The sequence below is a fragment of the Pleurodeles waltl genome, chromosome 11 (genome assembly GCF_031143425.1).
Source record: "Pleurodeles waltl isolate 20211129_DDA chromosome 11, aPleWal1.hap1.20221129, whole genome shotgun sequence".
In the NCBI taxonomy this organism is placed as follows: domain Eukaryota; kingdom Metazoa; phylum Chordata; class Amphibia; order Caudata; family Salamandridae; genus Pleurodeles; species Pleurodeles waltl.
The window spans coordinates 142,443,542-142,461,699 of record NC_090450.1 but is presented as its reverse complement, the minus strand read 5'-3'; positions in this window follow the sequence as shown (position 1 = coordinate 142,461,699).

Here is an 18,158-nt window from a genome sequence, read left to right as displayed (position 1 = left end):
CCATGCAACTCCTCATGGGTTAACATTGGGCCCTATGGGTTAAAGGGGCCAATGGTGATGTATGACGGCGGTGACAGTATGCACCACCCCGGACGTGACCGCCATTTTCTATCATACTTGCTACCTGACATTCTACAGGAGAGGACCTACACTGCACTCGCTGCTGTGACCTGTCTGGAACCTACCATGCCTTTTGTGACTGGGGAAAGGGCCCCTGCCTTCACTTCAGCAGAGTTGGAGAGACTGGTGGATGGGGTCCCACCCCAGTACGGCTGCTGTATGGATCTCCAGACTAACTGGTGAGTACACTGTTGGCAGGATGCACGTGGCATGAATGCATAGAGTGGTGTGTGAAGGCATCTTGTGAGGGGGTGGGTGGATGTCCCCTTGGGGGCGTACAGGTTGTGTGCTGGGCCATGTGTGTGTAAATGGTGATTTGAAGGGGTATGGTGTAACAGGCACGACTGTCTGTCTAATACTATTTTCCTGTGTATATTCCCCCTCCAGGTCAGCACCCATCAAAAGAAGGGTATATGGCGTGCCATCTCCAAGGACGTGTGGACCCTGGGCATCTATGGCAGGCAGAGCACCCACTGTCGGAAACGGTGGGAGGACCTGAGACGCTGGACATGGAAGACAGCAGAAGCCCAGTTGGGGATGGCCTCCCAACGAGAAAGGGGTGCCCGTTAAACACTGACCCCCTCTGATGGCCCGCATACTGGAAGTGGCCTATCCTGAGCAGGATGGATGCTTGAGCGCATCACAGCAGCCACAAAGGGGTGAGTACAGTGCCCATCATTACAACTTACGTATGGTAGGGTGGTATCCGGGTGGGGGATGTGTGTCAGTGGATGCCCCTAGGCCAGGCCTGACATTACAGCATAGGTCCCCTGGTGGCAAGGGTCCAGAAGGGATAATCCTGCTACCTAGCTCTTAGGCATCCACTCTGGTCAAGGCTGCGTGGGTCCCGGGTGTACTGGATTTTCCATTGTATGCCCCTCCCCATGCCTTGGTGCTAGCAATATCAAAGGTAGTGCAATGCATAGTGCGTAGGCCTGCACCATGTGTGTGAGTGTGCTGTGTATGCCAACAGTGGTGTTGGTGCAGCCATTGACCAAGTGTATCCTTTGTCTCTCTCCCCCCTTTTTTGTTTTGTCACCCTGTCCTTATGTGCATTAGCATCATCTGGCGGAGGAGCAGAGGCACCAGTGATGGAGGGAGCTGCATCCCACAGGACCGAGGAGGCGGAGTCCACCGATGCTGAGTGCACCAGTGAGACGGAGGGTGAGGGGAGCACCACGGCAGAGACTGGAGGGGACAGTTCAGACACAGATACCTCCTCCGATGGAAGCTCCCTGGTGTTGGCAGACACCTCTGTGACCACCCCAGCTATAGGTACAGCCACCAACCCCCATACCAGCACCGCCCTCCCAGCAGCCCCTCATCGAGTTGCTGTGCCCACTCACCCAGGAGGGTGGGCATCTCCTTCGCCCCAGGCACCTCAGGCCCTGCCCCAGTGAGCCCTGCTGCCCTGAGTGAGGAGGTTATTGACCCCCTGAGATCCATCTGTGTAGGGCAGTCAACCATTGTGAATGCCATCCAGGGGCTGGCATCCCAGATGCAACAGACTAATGTATTCCTGGAGGGCATTCACACTGGCCTGGCGTCCCAACAGAGATCAATCCAGGCTCTGGCCTCCTCCCTGATGGCAGCCATTGTCCCTGTTTCCACCCTACCCCCTCCAACTTCCTCTTCCCAATCCCATTCCCCTCAACCCCAACCTATTGTACGCACACAGGCAGACTAGCATGCACACAAGACAACACACAAGAGTGGCACAGGCAAACAAAATCACCACACATCATCCCACAGGCACTCACACAAACACCATCCAGATGCAGACATACCAACATCCACAATGTCCACTGTCTCCTCCTCCTCCGCCACCTCCCTTCCAGTTCCGTCTACACTCACACCTGCATGCACTACATCCTCATCCACTACCAGCATCACCATCGCACCTAGCAGAACACACACCTCACTTGCATACACCTCCACAACAGCCATGCACACGTCCCCTGTGTCCTCTCCCACTGTGTCTGCCCCCCTCCTAAAGTACACAAACACAAGCACTCAGACACCCAACAGCCATCCACCTCACAACAGAATCCAGCCCATACACCTGCACCCAAAATCAGAAGATAGACACCTCCTACAACCACTCCCAAGTCCTCCACTCACAAACCTTCTCCCTCTTCCCGCCCCAATCTCCCTAAAAAGCTTTTCCTGTCCATCATTGACCTCTTCCCTAGCTCTCCCTCCCCCGTCCTGCACGTCTGGCCAGGGTGGCAAAAACCCAGCCAAGCACCTCAGCCACCCAGTACACGGACCCAGTAGTCACCACACCCACTCATTGTGGGAAAGGATCCAAGGCACATGTCCTGAGGGTGAAGGAGCTTGCACCAGGCATCCTCAAGTGTAAGGAGCATGCTGAAGCTGCTGCCAGGAAGACCAAGGAGCCTGCCCCAGCTGCTACCAGGAAGACCAAGGAGCCTGCCCAAGGTGCTGCCAGGAAGACTAAGGAGCCAGCCCCATCTGCTGCCAGGAAGACCAAGGAGCCAACACCAGCAGGCAGGAAGGGCACGGGGCCTGGGGCAGGAACTCTGACGGAGCTCCCACCACCAACCATGGTTGTGCAGCCATCCGAAGCTGCAGGGGGTGGGCTGGAGCTCCAACCCACCAGCAGCAGCAGCAACACCACCACCAGTGGGCAGCCATCCGAGGCTGCAGGGGATGGGCTGGAGCTTCCCCCCACCAGCAGCTGCAGCAGCACCACTACCACCACTCAGCAGCCGTCACCGCTGGTGGACGGTATGTAGTCCTGCCTCCATGGGCTGCTATGCAGCCTGCACTCTGCAAATCGAGTGGATTTGACACCCACCTGAGAGACTGTGACCTTGCACTCCCCAGGATAAAGAGCACAGGGCACAATGCCCCCTCCAGAACCAGTAGGTAAGACACCCACCAACCCCAGCCTCCCAAGGATAAAGAGCACAGGGCACGATGCCCCCTCCAGAACCAGTGGGTAAGACACCCACCAACCTCAGCCTCCCCAGGATCATAAGCACAAGGCATGATGCTGCCTCTAGAGCATGTGGGAATGTCACTCAGCTCAACCCCAGCTCCCCAGGATCAAGAGCACAGGGCATGATGCCCCCTCCAGAACCAGTGGGTAAAACACCCACCAACCCCAGCCTCCCAAGGATCAAGAGCACAGGGCATGATGCCCCCTCCAGAACCAGTGGGTAAGACACCCACCAACCCCAGCCTCCCAAGGATAAAGAGCACAGGGCACGATGCCCCCTCCAGAACCAGTGGGTAAGACACCCACCAACCTCAGCCTCCCCAGGATCATAAGCACAAGGCATGATGCTGCCTCTAGAGCATGTGGGAATGTCACTCACTTGAGAGACTGGGGCCTTGCACTCCCTAGGACCAAGCACAGGGCATTTTGCCCCCTCCAGAGCATGTGGGCAAGTCAACCACTTGAGAAACTGTGGCCTTGCACTCCCCAGGACTAAGCACAGGACATGCTGCCTCCTCCAGAACCAGGGGTCTTGTTCTGTCTCCCATCTGAGGTGCCCCCAATCCCCCGTCCCCCTGAGGTGCCTGCCTATTTACCAACTGATGCCCCTGCAGTGTTCTCTCCGTGTTTATGCAGGTGACAAGTGGGGCCTTGGACTTTGGCCTGTGGCCATGTGGCCCATGCAAACTGAGGACTGGGCAGTGTCCCTTGAACTGTACAATTGTTAATATTTGTAACATTGGCTAAGTTATTTTTATACTGTGTTGATATTATTACACTCACTTTAGTAAATTCATTTTGTCCTTGCATTATTCATCCGATTTAGGGGGAATAACTTGTTTTCTTGTGCATCTGGTTGTGTGTATGGTGTGTGTATGTCGGGTGTGTGTTGTACGTATGTGTGTCACTCTCTTTTTCCTCCCCCCTCCCTAGTGTGATAGGCGGCTGTACTCACCATCGACGTCTTTGACGTCTTTGGTGTTCGTGGTGGAGCAGCACGTAGAAGAGCATGGGGAAGACATGCAGCTGGGGCTGTTCCCGGTGTCTCCAATGGTGAGTCCTTTCCCTTCTGAGCTCAGGTTCCGCCAGGCATTTGATGTCATTGGTACTACCCTGGAAAAGGTGGAGGTTTCCAGGGTCATAATATGGTGGGTGGAAAATTGACTTCCGCCTGGCTGTAGGCGGCTACCGCCGTGGTGCCTGTTGTTTCCCCCCTGGCAGTCAGTGTGGTAAAGTGGCTGTCTATCTGGGATCTATCCGCCATGGTCATAATTTGGTGGTAATTACCACCAGCCTGTTGGCGATATTACCACCACTTTTACACCAACAGCCAGGGTTGTAATGAGGGCCTTAGACTTGTCTCTTCATCATTATTGATGGAAATGGCCCTTTTTGCAGGGTTATCCCCAAAATGTTTGCTCTTGTCCTCCCGTTTGTTGATCTTGTGCTGAATTCGGTTTTTGCTGGCTTTAGGACTCTGGGCACTTTACCACTGCTGACCAGTGCTAAAGTGCAAATGCCCTCTGTCTAAATGGTATTGGTGATTAGTTTATCCATGATTGGCATATTTGACTTACCACAAAGCCTCTAGTAAAGTGCAGCAGGTGTGCCCAGGTTTGGTAAATGAAATGCTACTAGTGGCCTGCAGCACTGATTGTGGAGCCCACACGAGTAGCCCTGCAAACATGTCTCCAGCATACAGTGTATGTGCGTGCAGGTTTAAACTGTCATTTTGGCCTGGCAAACGCACCCACTTGCCAGGCTCAAACCTTCCCTTTTACCACATGTAAGTCACCCCTAAGGTAGGCCCAAGGCAGCCCCATGGGCAGGGTACAATGTGTTTAAAAGGTAGAACATGTACTGGTGTGTTTTACATGTCCAGATAGTGAAATACTGCTAAATTTGGGTTTCACTATTGCAATGACTGTCTCTCCCATAGGGTAACATGGGGATGCCCTTGAAATATGTTTAAATGTATTTTCTCATTGGGAGCAGAAAGAGATATGGAGTATGGGGGTCTCTGAACTCACAATTTAAAAAAATAAAACATCTTTTGCGGAAGTTGGTTTTCACATTGTAAGTTTGAAACTGCCACTTTTAGAAGGTGGCCATTTTCTTGCTTATCCTTTCTGTGCCTCTGCCAGCGCAGGAAAGGCAGGGTCCTATGCGCTACAAAGACTTTCCTTTGAGGTTTGTCTACTTCAAAGGCAGAAATTAGTATACGTACTGGACCTCTGAGACCACAACTTTAGAACACTTCTGGATTGAAGACATTCTCTTGGGAAGAAGAGCTAGAAGCCGTAGGAGGGATTGGTATTCTGCCTGTTGTTTTGTTGTGCTGGCCTGCTCTAGGCTGCTTCTGTTCTGGTAGTGAAAGGACTGGGCTTTGCTTTCCACATCGTGCTTTCTAAGGTACACCAAGGGCTTGAACTGAGCTTGACTACTGTTAAGAAGTCTCAGGGACATCAAAGACTTCATCTAGGACAAACTGGGTTCTTTTGATGAGATTCCTGACTTCCCAAGCGGTGCCAAATCCAGTTCCTGGGACATTGGGAGTGAGTTCTGGTGTAACCAAGAAGAAACAAGCACATCAACTCCAGAGCAACTTAGGAACTGCCGCTACGGTCCGACTCTGTGCCGCTACGTGCACAGGAGCCGTGGTCTCCCTGAGTGCAATGACCGTGACAGCATGAATCCTGAGTAAAGTGTCACTGACATCCATGACACCCATGACACCCAACTATATAGCAGCACCTGAGGCCCCATGGTGTGACTTCGACACCGCAAAGTCGACGCCTTGTGTCTTGACCTGCTGGATTCATCGACCCCACTAATGTTATAGGGAACTGATGCCTTTTCACTAACGCAGCATCACCATTCCTGCAATCTTAAGGAACTGATACCTCACCTCCCATGCCTTGCAGTAAGGAACCAACGCCTCACCTTCCCAGTAGCATTAAGGAACCAACACCGCAAAAGCTCCAGCGATGCCTCACCTCCCTAACTCTGTGCAATGTCTTTGTTTCATCATTTTTCAAGGCACTGTACCTGGGATCCATGTGACTCCATGCCCGGTCGGCACTCCCTCGCAAGTGGCGTTGTACTGGTGGGAACGACTCCGTCAAGACGTTGTGATAGCCCCAGTTGGAGCTATTGTGTTTCTAAGTACTATACTAAGATTTAATCTTTGAAAATGTGTATCTTTGCTGATGTATGTTTGATTTTTGTTGTTTTGGTCTTGTTTTATTCAGATAGATATAGCTATTTTTCTATACTGGCATATAGTACATATGTGGTGTTTTCACTGTATTACTTTGTGTGTGTGTGTGTGTGTGTGTGTGTATACAAATACTTTACTCATTGCCTCTGAGAATAGCCTGGCTCCTCGCTTCAAATACCAAGGGGGAGAGCAGGGATTATCTTAGCTGTGTGACTGTTTACCCTGACTATAGTGAGGGTCCCTACTTGGACAGGGTGTAAACCTCTGCCAACTAGAGACCCCATTTCTAACAGTTCCCAAATACTAAGGGCTTCAGATTGCGTGGGCCTTGGAGATGGCTTAGACTCATACTCCTCAGATTGCCTAATATTCTCAGATTAAATGCTCTACAATGGGGAAAAGGTAATGCACCATTTTCTCAGTCATTGTACATCATCGTTCAAGCCCCACACATGGAGAAACTCATTCTAACAATGCCACATGATAAGCTGGGGGTTCCTTTGAGTGGGGCTTCTGCACCCTTTTTATCTGCAATAAACACATCTCCTCTAAGTGCACTTCTTAATGCCTTGAAAAATTTAATTTTTGCTCAAAATCATTTAAAATTAACAACAATGATTTTTCAACATACACAAGTAAAGATATCACTTTTTAAAAGTGGGAATGAGTCTTAATACATAGGAATCAATGATTGTATCTTTTTGACACAAAGTACCTGGGATGCATCAAAAACAAAGACGATTCAGGCTGCAGTGGAAGTGAGGTGCTGAAAAACAAAGCAATGGATCGGTTCCTTATTGCGCAGGGGAGAGGATGTGTTAGTTCTTTCCTCGCAGGAGAGGTGATGCGTTGGTTCCTTATTGGCAGGGGAGGTGATGCATCGATTCTTTACTCGCATGAAAGGCAACATGTTGATTTCCGGATACACAGCCTCGGTTCCTTGATGCGGTGCTTGGTTGATGAGAAGTTAACGCCCCGGGGATGATGCGTGGAAAATCCAGACTTGCTGTGCTGATTTAGCCATGGTGAAACAGGTGCTACATCAGTTCTGCAGCCGTGAGACAGGCACTGCGTTGATTCTCCAGCCGCAGGATAGGTGCTGCGTCGATTTTTCTGCTGTGGTACATTGTGCGTAGATATTCTCCTTCAGGTCACCAGCTTACACTTTCAAAGGGCCCAGGGACTGGAGTTGGCAGTACTTGGCAATTCAGGACTCTCAGCAGAAGAGCCCAGGCACTGGCAGATGAAGTCTTTGATATCCCTGAGACTTTTTAACAGGAGTCAAACTCAGTTCAAGCCCTTGAAGAACCTTGGAAAGCAGGAGGTAGAAAGCAAAGTCCAGTCCTTTAACTCCCAGGACAGAAGTAGCAAGCAGTAGGCCAGAACAACAAAGCAACAGGCAGAGTGGGAGTCCCTCCTATGGCATATAGTACTACTTTGTGGCATAATGTCTTCAGTCCAGAAGTGTTCTAAAGTTGTGGTCTCAGAGGTCCAGTATTTATATTTATTTCTGCCTTTGAAGTAGGCAAACTTCAAGGGAAAGTAGTGCACAAGACCCTGCCTTTCCTGCCCAGACACACTCCAGGGCGTAGGAGACTGCTTTGGGTAAGGACAGACACAGCCCTATCCAGGTGCAATTGTCAGCCCCGTCCACCAACCTTGCCCAGGAAGACTCATCAGGATCTGCAGCTCCTTTTGTGTGACTGTGTTGAGTGAATTCACAAACAGCCCAACTGTCATCCTGACCCAGACGTGTATTCCACAGCCAAGCAGAGGCACATAATGGTTAAGCAAGAAAACACCCAATTTCTAAAAGTGGCATTTTCAAACTTGCAATTTGAAAACCAACTTCATCAAAAGATGTGTTTTGAAATTGTGAGCTCATAGACCCCAAACTCCATATCTCTATTTGCTCCCAATGAGAAAAGACACTTAAAATATAGGCAATCCCCATGTTAACCTAAGGGAGAGATAGGCCTTGTAATACTGAAAAACAATTCCAGCAGTATTTCACTATCAGGACATGTAAAACATACCAATCCATGTCCCACCTTTTAAATACTGTTCCCTGCCCAGGGGGCTGCCATGGGCCTACCTTAGGGTTGACTTACATGTAATAAAAAGGTAGGTTTGGGCCTGGCAAGTGGGTGCATTTGCCAGATCGAAATGGCTGTTTAAAACAGCCCAGACAGACGCTGCATTGGCAGGTCTGAGGCATGTTTATCGGGCTACTCATGTGGGTGGCACAATCAGTGCTCCAGGCCCACTAGTAGCATTTGATTTTCAGGATTTACAGGCCCTGGTCACACATGGCGCACTATACTAGGGGCTTACTGGTAAATCAAATAAGGCGATCATGGATAAACCAATCAACCAATAAAATTTACACAGAGAGCACGTGCACATTAGCACTGGCCAGCAGTGGTAAAGTGCCCAGAGTCCTAAATCCAGCAAAAACAAAATTCAGCACAGGATCAAAAACAGGAGAGGAGAAACAAAATGTTTGGGGATAACCCTGCAAAAAGGTCCATTTCCAACAGTTAGTCTAAAATCTACTTGACATTTTAACATCAATCTTATCCTTCTAACATGATTTAATTGAAAAGGCACTGAAGTCTAATTCTGAAATACAAGCAATTGCACATTTAAATTTTGTGTTGGTGAAGCTTTCTGTGTTAATTTTTTACCCTTTTACTTTCATAAACTCAAACTGTCACATCCGAAGACTTTTGTGACACAAGGAACATCACTAAATGTTAAGCTCTATCAGTGGCATCACAATTCTTGTGTATCCAGTGCCTCATCGCCGATGAACACAATTTTATAAAAACAGACTTCTGTCTCTGGGTTAAATGAGGGTACAGTGGCTGCCACAAATTGGATTTTAGTATTGGATGTAGAAGCACCTCAATTTACTATTGTACACTCCCAGCGTACACCTCCAGCCTTTAGAGCCCATGTTTAAATGTGCCTGAAGAATTTTGCCATTTTGAAAATGCCCAAAGTGTGTAGCGTTGGACCAAGGAACTTTTACTCCATTAGTTATGCTGTGCCAAGTGTAATTCCAACCCACTAGCTCGTATCGGGCGTAGATATGGTCCCTGCCACAAACCCATATTAGAACACTACTGGACCTGTGAAAGAATGAGAAGAGGACTGAACATGTTGCCTGTGACCTGAGAGGAGCCCGAAAAGACTGGACTTGCTCACTCTTCTACCTAGGACAAAAAAATGGACTCCAAAGGTCATTACGCTGACCTACTGTTAAAGCTACATGGACACAACAAGCTACAAGAGGCTGTTTGCTGCAACTGCTCAGCTGACCAGAGGCAACTGCACTTGGATTGGACCCAGCTGTCAGCTTCTGCCCTAACACCCTGCACATCTCTCCATGACTCCCCTGAGATCCTGGAGAACTTTAGGAGTGTACTCCTGTAGTGGACTGGAACTTAATAGACTAAAGTCAGAAAGTAAAGTTTTTAACCAGGAAGAGACCGGTTGGTGTATTCAACCATGCTCCATCACTGTTACCATCCAATTCTGCCTAGGTCTCTGTCTACTGTGACCTTTGACGTTCATTGCAACTTTATGCTTCTTGGTGCTATTCCTACTTAAATCTTAAAAATGTATATGTTCAGTTCTCTATTATTCTAATATGGTTTGAATTGTTATTATTTTGCATTTTTACTTTAATTCTGTTTTGGTACTGTATAAATACTTTACATATTTCTCTACTACAAACCTTTCTGTTCTGTGCCATAGCTACGATGGGGTTCAGCTCAGGTTAATTTTGTGACTTTGAGGGTTTGACCTGACAAATGTTGTGATCACTCCTGGAGGTGGATAGATACACCCGGGAATAATAACCTAATTTCTAATTATGATGATTGTATTTACTTTGGAAGCTCTTTGCATATATTATGCATATATTTATGATGTTGATGTTTTTTTCTCTCATAGCAGAGTTTACTTCCTTCTCTAGCAAATATTTTTCTTGTTCTTTATGTAGATCTAATTATATTTGTGACATGTTTATATATCTGCATGACATGGCTGTTTTACCATATATTCCTGTTTGCGTTTATCGATATCTGAACTATGGAGATGAACAAGTACTGCAATATTGTTCACATGTATTTTTACTACACTTCTTTACACTTAGAATTATGTTTCAGTTGCAAAGTTCTCTAAACACTGTTAGTCCATGTTCACACCACATAAAAACACAAAAGTAAGTAAAAATGGAGATTTAGACAAGAGCTACTAAAACAAACACTTCAGAGATCAGGAAACCTTTCCTACAGACAAGAAGCTTTTGCAAAGCTTATAGGTGGCACCTATAGAACCTATTGGCTTTTGCCAGTCTCTTCTAGCCATGCAGTAAGTACTGTGGCTGCTGAACAGAATGGCTATTAAAAACAAGCATTGCAATGCAGTAGGCCCCACATTAGCTTGAGTTAGTGCTATTGGCACAGTGAATGCATAACTGGACTTTTCTTGCCACATAAATTAGTCATCCTTGCCGCATAACTTGGTCCTCTCTGCTAACTCCAGTGGCCCTGCATATAACTAAAGCTGTTCCCTTTACCTTTTTCCTCTATCTGCAGCAAAAAATGAAAATATTGATGTTATTTAGTATATTTATTTATATTATTATTTTGGGTTACCACAAAGCTAGTGTGGGGCCCCTAGACAGCATAATCACCTAAAAAGAGAATGACAGAATATAATGCAATGTAACCATATACTTAGCCCCTAGAGAACCTAGTGCATCACACATTTTCAGGCATTCTAGAATAACATTACAAACAAGGATCTTAAAACAGAAACTACTCCGAGTTCTGAAACAAAAACTCCCACTATGAGAAAGCTTAAACCGACACTGAATGGTGGGTGGGTTATTATTTTGCCCCCCCCCCCTTTCAACCTAGTGTGGGAACCCAGATATGACATAGAAAGAAAGAGCATGCTGTGCTGACCGTTTTGATGGTGGTCCCATTGTCCTAGGACCACCAGACGTTGAGCTATGGACAAAAATGTTTTGTAAAAGAAATGCTTTGCAAAGTATTATGGGATGAATTTTTTAGTGCATCAAATATTGTAGTAGTTTGACTGTAATGCTCAAAACAGCCCCTAGAAGGCAACACAATACAAATAGCATTTGTAAGAAACATGGTTATGTAATCTCATAGTCCGCCCATAGCAAGCATAACCACTTGAAAAGAGAATGGCAGAATCTAATTCAGTGTAATCATACATTTAGCCCCTAGGGGGTTTAGTGCATTATATATTTCCAGATTTACTCGAATAATATTACAAACAAGGCCCTTAAAACCCAAACTACTCTCAGCTGCAAAACAAAAGCTCCAGCTACGAGAAAGCTTAAAATGACACTGAATGGTGGGTGGGGTTATTATTTGGTCCCCCCCCCTACAACCTTATGTGGGGACCCAGAGATGACCTAGAAGGAAAGAGGATGTTGTGCTGACCATATTGATGGTGGTCCCATTGTCCGAGAACCACCATACGGTGAGCTATGGGCAAAAATGTTTTATAAAAGAAATGCCCTGCATAGCATTATGGGGCAAGTTTCTGAATTCAGTGAATATTGTAGTATCTTGACTGTAATGCTCAGAGCAGCCCCTAAAAAGCACCACGATAAAAATAGCATTTGTAAGAGACATGGTAATGTAACCATATAGTCAGCCGCTAAAGAGCATAACCACATGAAAACAGAATGGCAGAACATAATGCAGTGTAACCATATATTTATTTATTAGAGGGCATAGTGCATTACAATTTTTTTTGCCTTGCAGGCCTACAAAAATAATATTACAAACAAGTTGGGAGGTTTTATTATTTTGTTTCCCCCGAACCTATTGTGGGGATCCAGAGATGACCTAGAGCATTATGGGATGAGTTTCCAAGTGGAGCGGATATTGTAGTATCTTGACTGTAATGCTCAGAGAAGCCTCTAAAAGGCACTGCAATAAAAATAGCATTTTTCTAAGAAACATGGTCATGTAACTATATCATCAACCCCTAGAAAGCATAAACACCTGAAAAGAGAATGGCAGAATGTAATGCAATGTATCAACACAAAAGGATGATGGACGGAGTGCTGAAACTTTTCAAACACTCACCCCCAGTCACAGATCTGGGTTTAATCCATTGTTCTTTTGTTCACCATACCACCCCAGCTTTCAGCCAGTCTTAAGCAAACCAGTCTTGACCCTGTTCCCCAGGGGAGCAGTCCCACACAGACTGCCAGGGCTGATGCTGCCTGGACCAAAAACAAACATCCTGGGAATGGTTTAAGGGTAACACTCTTCATCAGCCAGGCTAGGTTAAATCCAGTGGCACAGTGAGCATGGGACCCACATCTGGGAATACCCTTCCCACTTAGGGCAACATTTGCAACACAAAAAGATGAAGGACCGAATGCTAGAACTTTTCAAACACTCACCCTTAGTCACAGATCTGGGTTTAGTTCATCGTTATTTTGCCCACCATACCACTCCAGTTTGGACCCAACCATATGCAAATCAGTCCTGACCCTGTTCTCCATGGGAATAGTCCAGCAAGGTAACTATATACTTAGCCCCTAGAGAGTATAGTGCTCTACACATTTTTAGGCCTACAACCAATGCCCTTAAAACACAAACTACTCCCAGCTCTAAAACACAAATTCAATCCACAAGAGAGCTTAAAAAGATACTGAATGGTGGGAGGGGTTATTATTTTGGGCTCTCCCCAACCTAGTATGGGGGCCCAGAGATAACCTACACAGAAAGAGCGTGTTGTGCTGAACATTTTGATGGTGGTCCCATTTTCCTAGGACCACCACACGGTGATTTCTGTGCAAAACTGTTTTCTAAAAGGAATGCCCCACAAAATATTATGAGGCACATTTCTGAGTGCTGCAAATATTATAGTATCTTGACTGTAGTGCTCCGAACAGCTCCTAGAGGACAACACAATATAAATAGCATTTGTAAGAAACATGGTCATGTAATCATACAGTCAGCCCCTTAAGAGCATAACCACCTGACAAGAGAATGGCAAGAAATAATTCAATGTAACCATATGTTTAGCCCCTAGGGGTTGTAGCACACTCCATATTTTCAGCCGTACTAGAATATTATTTAAACCCCAAACTACTCCTAGCTGTAAAAGTCCCAATCAAAAAGACACAGAATGCTGGGCCCCTCCCTAAACCTAGTGTGGGGACCTAGAGATGACCTAGACAGAAAGAGTGCATCATGCTGCTGAATGTTTTGATGGTGGTCCCATGGTCCTAGGACCACCACACAGTGAGCTATGGGCAAAAATGTTTTGTAGAAGGAATGTCCTGCAAAGCATTATGGGACGAGTTTCTGAGTGCAGCAAATAGGGTAGTATCTTGACTGTAATGCTCAGAACCACCCCTAAAGGACACCACAAAAAAATTGTAGTTGGAAGAAAGAAACATGATCATGTACTCATATAGTCAGCCCCTAGAGGGTATAACCACATCAAAAGATAATATAATGCAGGGAGGACAGGAGCAAGCTATAATGTGATTACCACCAGATGTTTTTTTTATGGCCATAGTCTGCTAAAAACTTGCTGATTCCCTTTTTTTCTCTCTCTGTAGCTCAATGGTGGTTGTTGTGCTGCTGGTGGGGTCTGGGTTGTTGGTGGTGACCCATCCCTTCCTGTTGCTGCAACGTATTGTTCTCTGCTGTGCTAAAAAAGGTCACCTGTATTGTTTTTTAATGGTGGAAGGCTTGAGGTCAGGCTCATCACAGCAGCACATGGATCTTAATCTATTCTAAATAAATTATATTTAATCATATTAATCAAATTAGAATAGGCATGTACAACCACACAGACCCTTTTTGTAAACAAGAAATACCTGCAAGTCAAAGTAACACAAAAGGATGCAGCTTGCAATGCCAGCCATAACTAAGTTAATGTACATATTTATCCAAACTGTTAGTAAAATTGTTCTTATAAGTACCGTGCTTGTATTTACAAATCCTAAAATGTTACTCTGCTAAATATTCAAAATGTTATCTCAAGAGTAATTTATTGTGCGTGGATACCAATATAATTGCAGTAAAAATACTTGTCTGTGTGGCATAAAGCTGTTTGGTTTTCCCTATTCTGGTTGGGGCTGCTTAGCTCTTGCCAGTGAGTGAAGCATGTGTCAGGGGAAAGACAAAACACATTAAACTTGTTATTATTAATTATAAAATGTTCTGAAGAAGGGTATGCTGTTTTGTAAAGTGCTCTGTCATCTGGAAGGGTATCATGGCGGTGAGGAGGTGTGTATCCAGGCACAACTAGGGCCTAGTAGAACTACTCGAAATGTCATCTGCTTAGATTATTAAGGAATTCAAGAAGTGAGGAGGAGGCTTTTATGTGTAGGGCAGCTTGTTCCATGGTTTTGGGGTGATGTAGGAGAAGGTTCGACTGCCAGATCTGTTTTTCTTTATACATGGGATGTGTGTATGTACAGGTCCAGACGCACAGATGTCTGGAAGGTTTGTGAAAGCTGATTTGATTGTTGAGGGATGCTGGATCAGTGTTGGGTAGTGTCTTGAAAGTGAGGGTTTTAAATTGTGCTCCTTTGTAGATGGGGAGCCAGTGGAGCTCCTCCAGGTGTGGTGTGTTATGAGTGTGTTTGAAGTTATGAGATTATGGGGGTCATTACAACCCTGGAGGTCAAAGACCGCCAGGTCTGTTTTGGCGATTGCACCGCCAACAGGCTGGCGGTGCAATCTTGTGTATTTTGACTGCGGCGGAAGTGCCGCGGTCGCACCGCCGGGGCCGGCGGTTTCCCGCCACATTTGCCCCGGTGGTGATAATCCGCCAGGGCAGCGCTGCTTGCAGCGCTGCCCAAGGGATAACGAGTCCCCGACCGCCAGCCTTTTCCTGACGGTTTGAACCACCAGGAAAAGGCTGGCGGTACGGGGAGTTGTGGGGCCCCTAGGGACCCCTGCACTGCCCTATTCAGCTTTTCACTGTCTGCATAGCAGACAGTGAAAAGCGTGATGGGTGCAACTGCACCTGTCGCACGGCCGCAACCCCACCGGCTCCATTTGGAGCCGGCTCCTGTGTTGTGGCCGGGATCCCCGCTGGGCCGGCGTGCGGAAACCTGGTTTCCTCCCACCGGCCCTGCGGGGATCTTAAAATGACCGCCTCAGGAGTGCGGCCGCATTGACGGCCGCCCGGCGGTCAGATCTTGCCGCCCTCCAAGGTCATAATGAGGGCCTATGTCTGCCCAGTTCTGAATGGTCTGCAGACTTCTACAGGTTTACATTCAAGATGAAAAACATATTCAGATAGCTCTGAAGCACTGAGAGACTGAAGCTCTTTCACTTTCATGTCCTTACTTTAATGTGAAACTGCAAGCTGTAAGGCATACCTTTTATTTCTGCTGCAAAAGCAGAGAGAGGATGTGGAGAAGGGAGGGGTACCACAAAGATGTTTCATGATTATTATTGCAGTTACACATAAAGCAAAACAGAAATAAAATGTCAATATAAGCAATATGACCCCCTGACCTCAATACCGAGAAGGCTGGATTCTCATACAAAGACTGGGCCTTTAGGCTAATGCGGAACACAAACGTTTCTCCCTAAAACCGACAGTGAGAACAATGCCGAGTGCACCACAATATGACAGAAATCATGCTTCGTGCTCAAAAGGACTAGCCATAAGCTTGAATGTAACTTTTATATGAAAGCTTGATTAAAACGCATGCGCCAATTGTTGTGCATTTACATAATGGAAACATGCTAATAGGCCGCATTTAATTTTAAACATATGCATTACCCATGTACGAGCAAAGTTAAACACATGCAGCCAGCAAGACCCTGCATGCAATAAAAAGCGGAATATATTATGCAGGCCACAAATGATGGAATGTAACTTACAGTTCACTGATTACTGCAGCTAGCAATGCGTTTATCACTACCACAACGTTGGGAAAACCAATAACCACTCAGGATCTAGGATATTAATAATGAATAAGGTACATTGCTAGCAAGGGAACAGTTTTCGAAGTTATGTAGACAAAAAAATAAAAAAATGGGTGTAAAAAAAAGTTAATCTAGAGATACACCAGGTCAAATAATTAATCGTATAACTCAATTGAAGAAAATGCAACAATGCGTACCCAATCAGAGGTTCAAAAGGAATTACTTACATTGTTTATAATAGAAAAAAACAGAATTACATGGTTCATTAGACATACTCAAATCAACATACAGTAATCATGTACACAATAAAACAGAAATCCCTATTCGAGCATCATAGATTAATGTATGTAAAGTCCACTTTTTTAACAAATGGAATCAGTCCTTTGTACATATCAGTTGATCCGGATATGCAATGATTCCTGTGTGAGAAGTGGAGCAAACATAAACGTTTCAGCCACTTGTGTCACAACTGTGTGAGACCATCCTCAGGATCATCAATGTTAAAGGAATTTCAGGGGACCAACAAAACTAAAACAAAAATAGATCTGGTGCTTGTAGAATGAATCTGATAATACTTATTGAGCAAGGAGAAACAGGTAAGGGATAAACGTTTGTGTGGTTGCAAATGGACCTGATTACTTATTAGACAGAGCTCCGGTGAAGCATTCTTGCGAGAGTAGTAGTAGGCCGTCATGTTCTGGGTCTTCTCTATCTCTTCATTCTTCCATCATTTTCAATTATTTTCTGATTTATCTTGGATTGGTAAATTAAATAAAAAATAAAGCCTGTGTCCTTTTGTTGGTGTGAACATGCATGTGCATGCCTACAAAATGACATGACGGCTATGTCATCACCTTTTTCTTTAGTCAGGCTTCACAGCAGCAGCAATACTGTACAGCGTGGCTAAAAGGCATTGGCAAAGCCAACTAGACGTTTAGACGAGACCTACTGGCATCACAAATGCCTGTTTTGTATTTGCTGCTCTCTCTGTGTTTGCCCAATATTTCCATAATTTCTCCTTCTCTGTTTGTCCCAGTGTGCATGTCAGCCCAAAGCCAACACCCCTCTGGCATGGTTTTCCCTCACAGAGTTATTTATGAGCATTTTGTCTGCAGACCTGCACACAGAAGAGACCCATAAACAACTATTAACTGTATAACTAGGATTAAGATCCCGTTCACCAGCCAGTGAGGCCACTGACAGCCCATCCTTAAGCTGCAAGAGTGAAGACGTTTCTTACACCACTGTCTATAACTATCTCCCAACTATTACATCCTCGTAATCTGTACTCGCGGGATCTCCAGAATATGAAATGTATGTGTTCACTCTGATTAAGGAAAATTTACAACAAGTTGCTTATTTTTCATTTTTGTTTAGATCATCCTACTAGAGAGCGCACATGCTGTCTGTTGCAAGACATATTGTGGCTTACCAAGAAAATACAGGGCCATGGAGCCTGGCCCTTGGTTATTGTTGGTTGGCTTTTCTGTCACTCTCATTTGCCTTCTTCTTATTTGTGTCCCAGCTTGTCAGTCTTGTGTTTGACCTTCCCATGGAGCATTGCCTCTTCACCATCTCTTTGATTGGCTAGCATCTCTGCATCCACTGCTTGCTTTTAAAGCACTACTTTTTTCTTTTATGTTAAGCACGCCAAGAAAGTGCTTGTGTTTTCAAGCTGCATCCCTCCTTCGCCACCCACCCCTTCACTCCACGTTGCTGTCTGTCATCTGTATGCCCCCCCTTTTGCGTTCACTCACATGTTTAGCTTCAAACACTAGGAGCTATACAAATCTTGTGCGCTCCACATTTTATGATAGCAACTTATATCAGAAAGTGGGCATGTCTAAAACATTGATCCCAATGGCTCTGATAAAGAAAAAGGCAG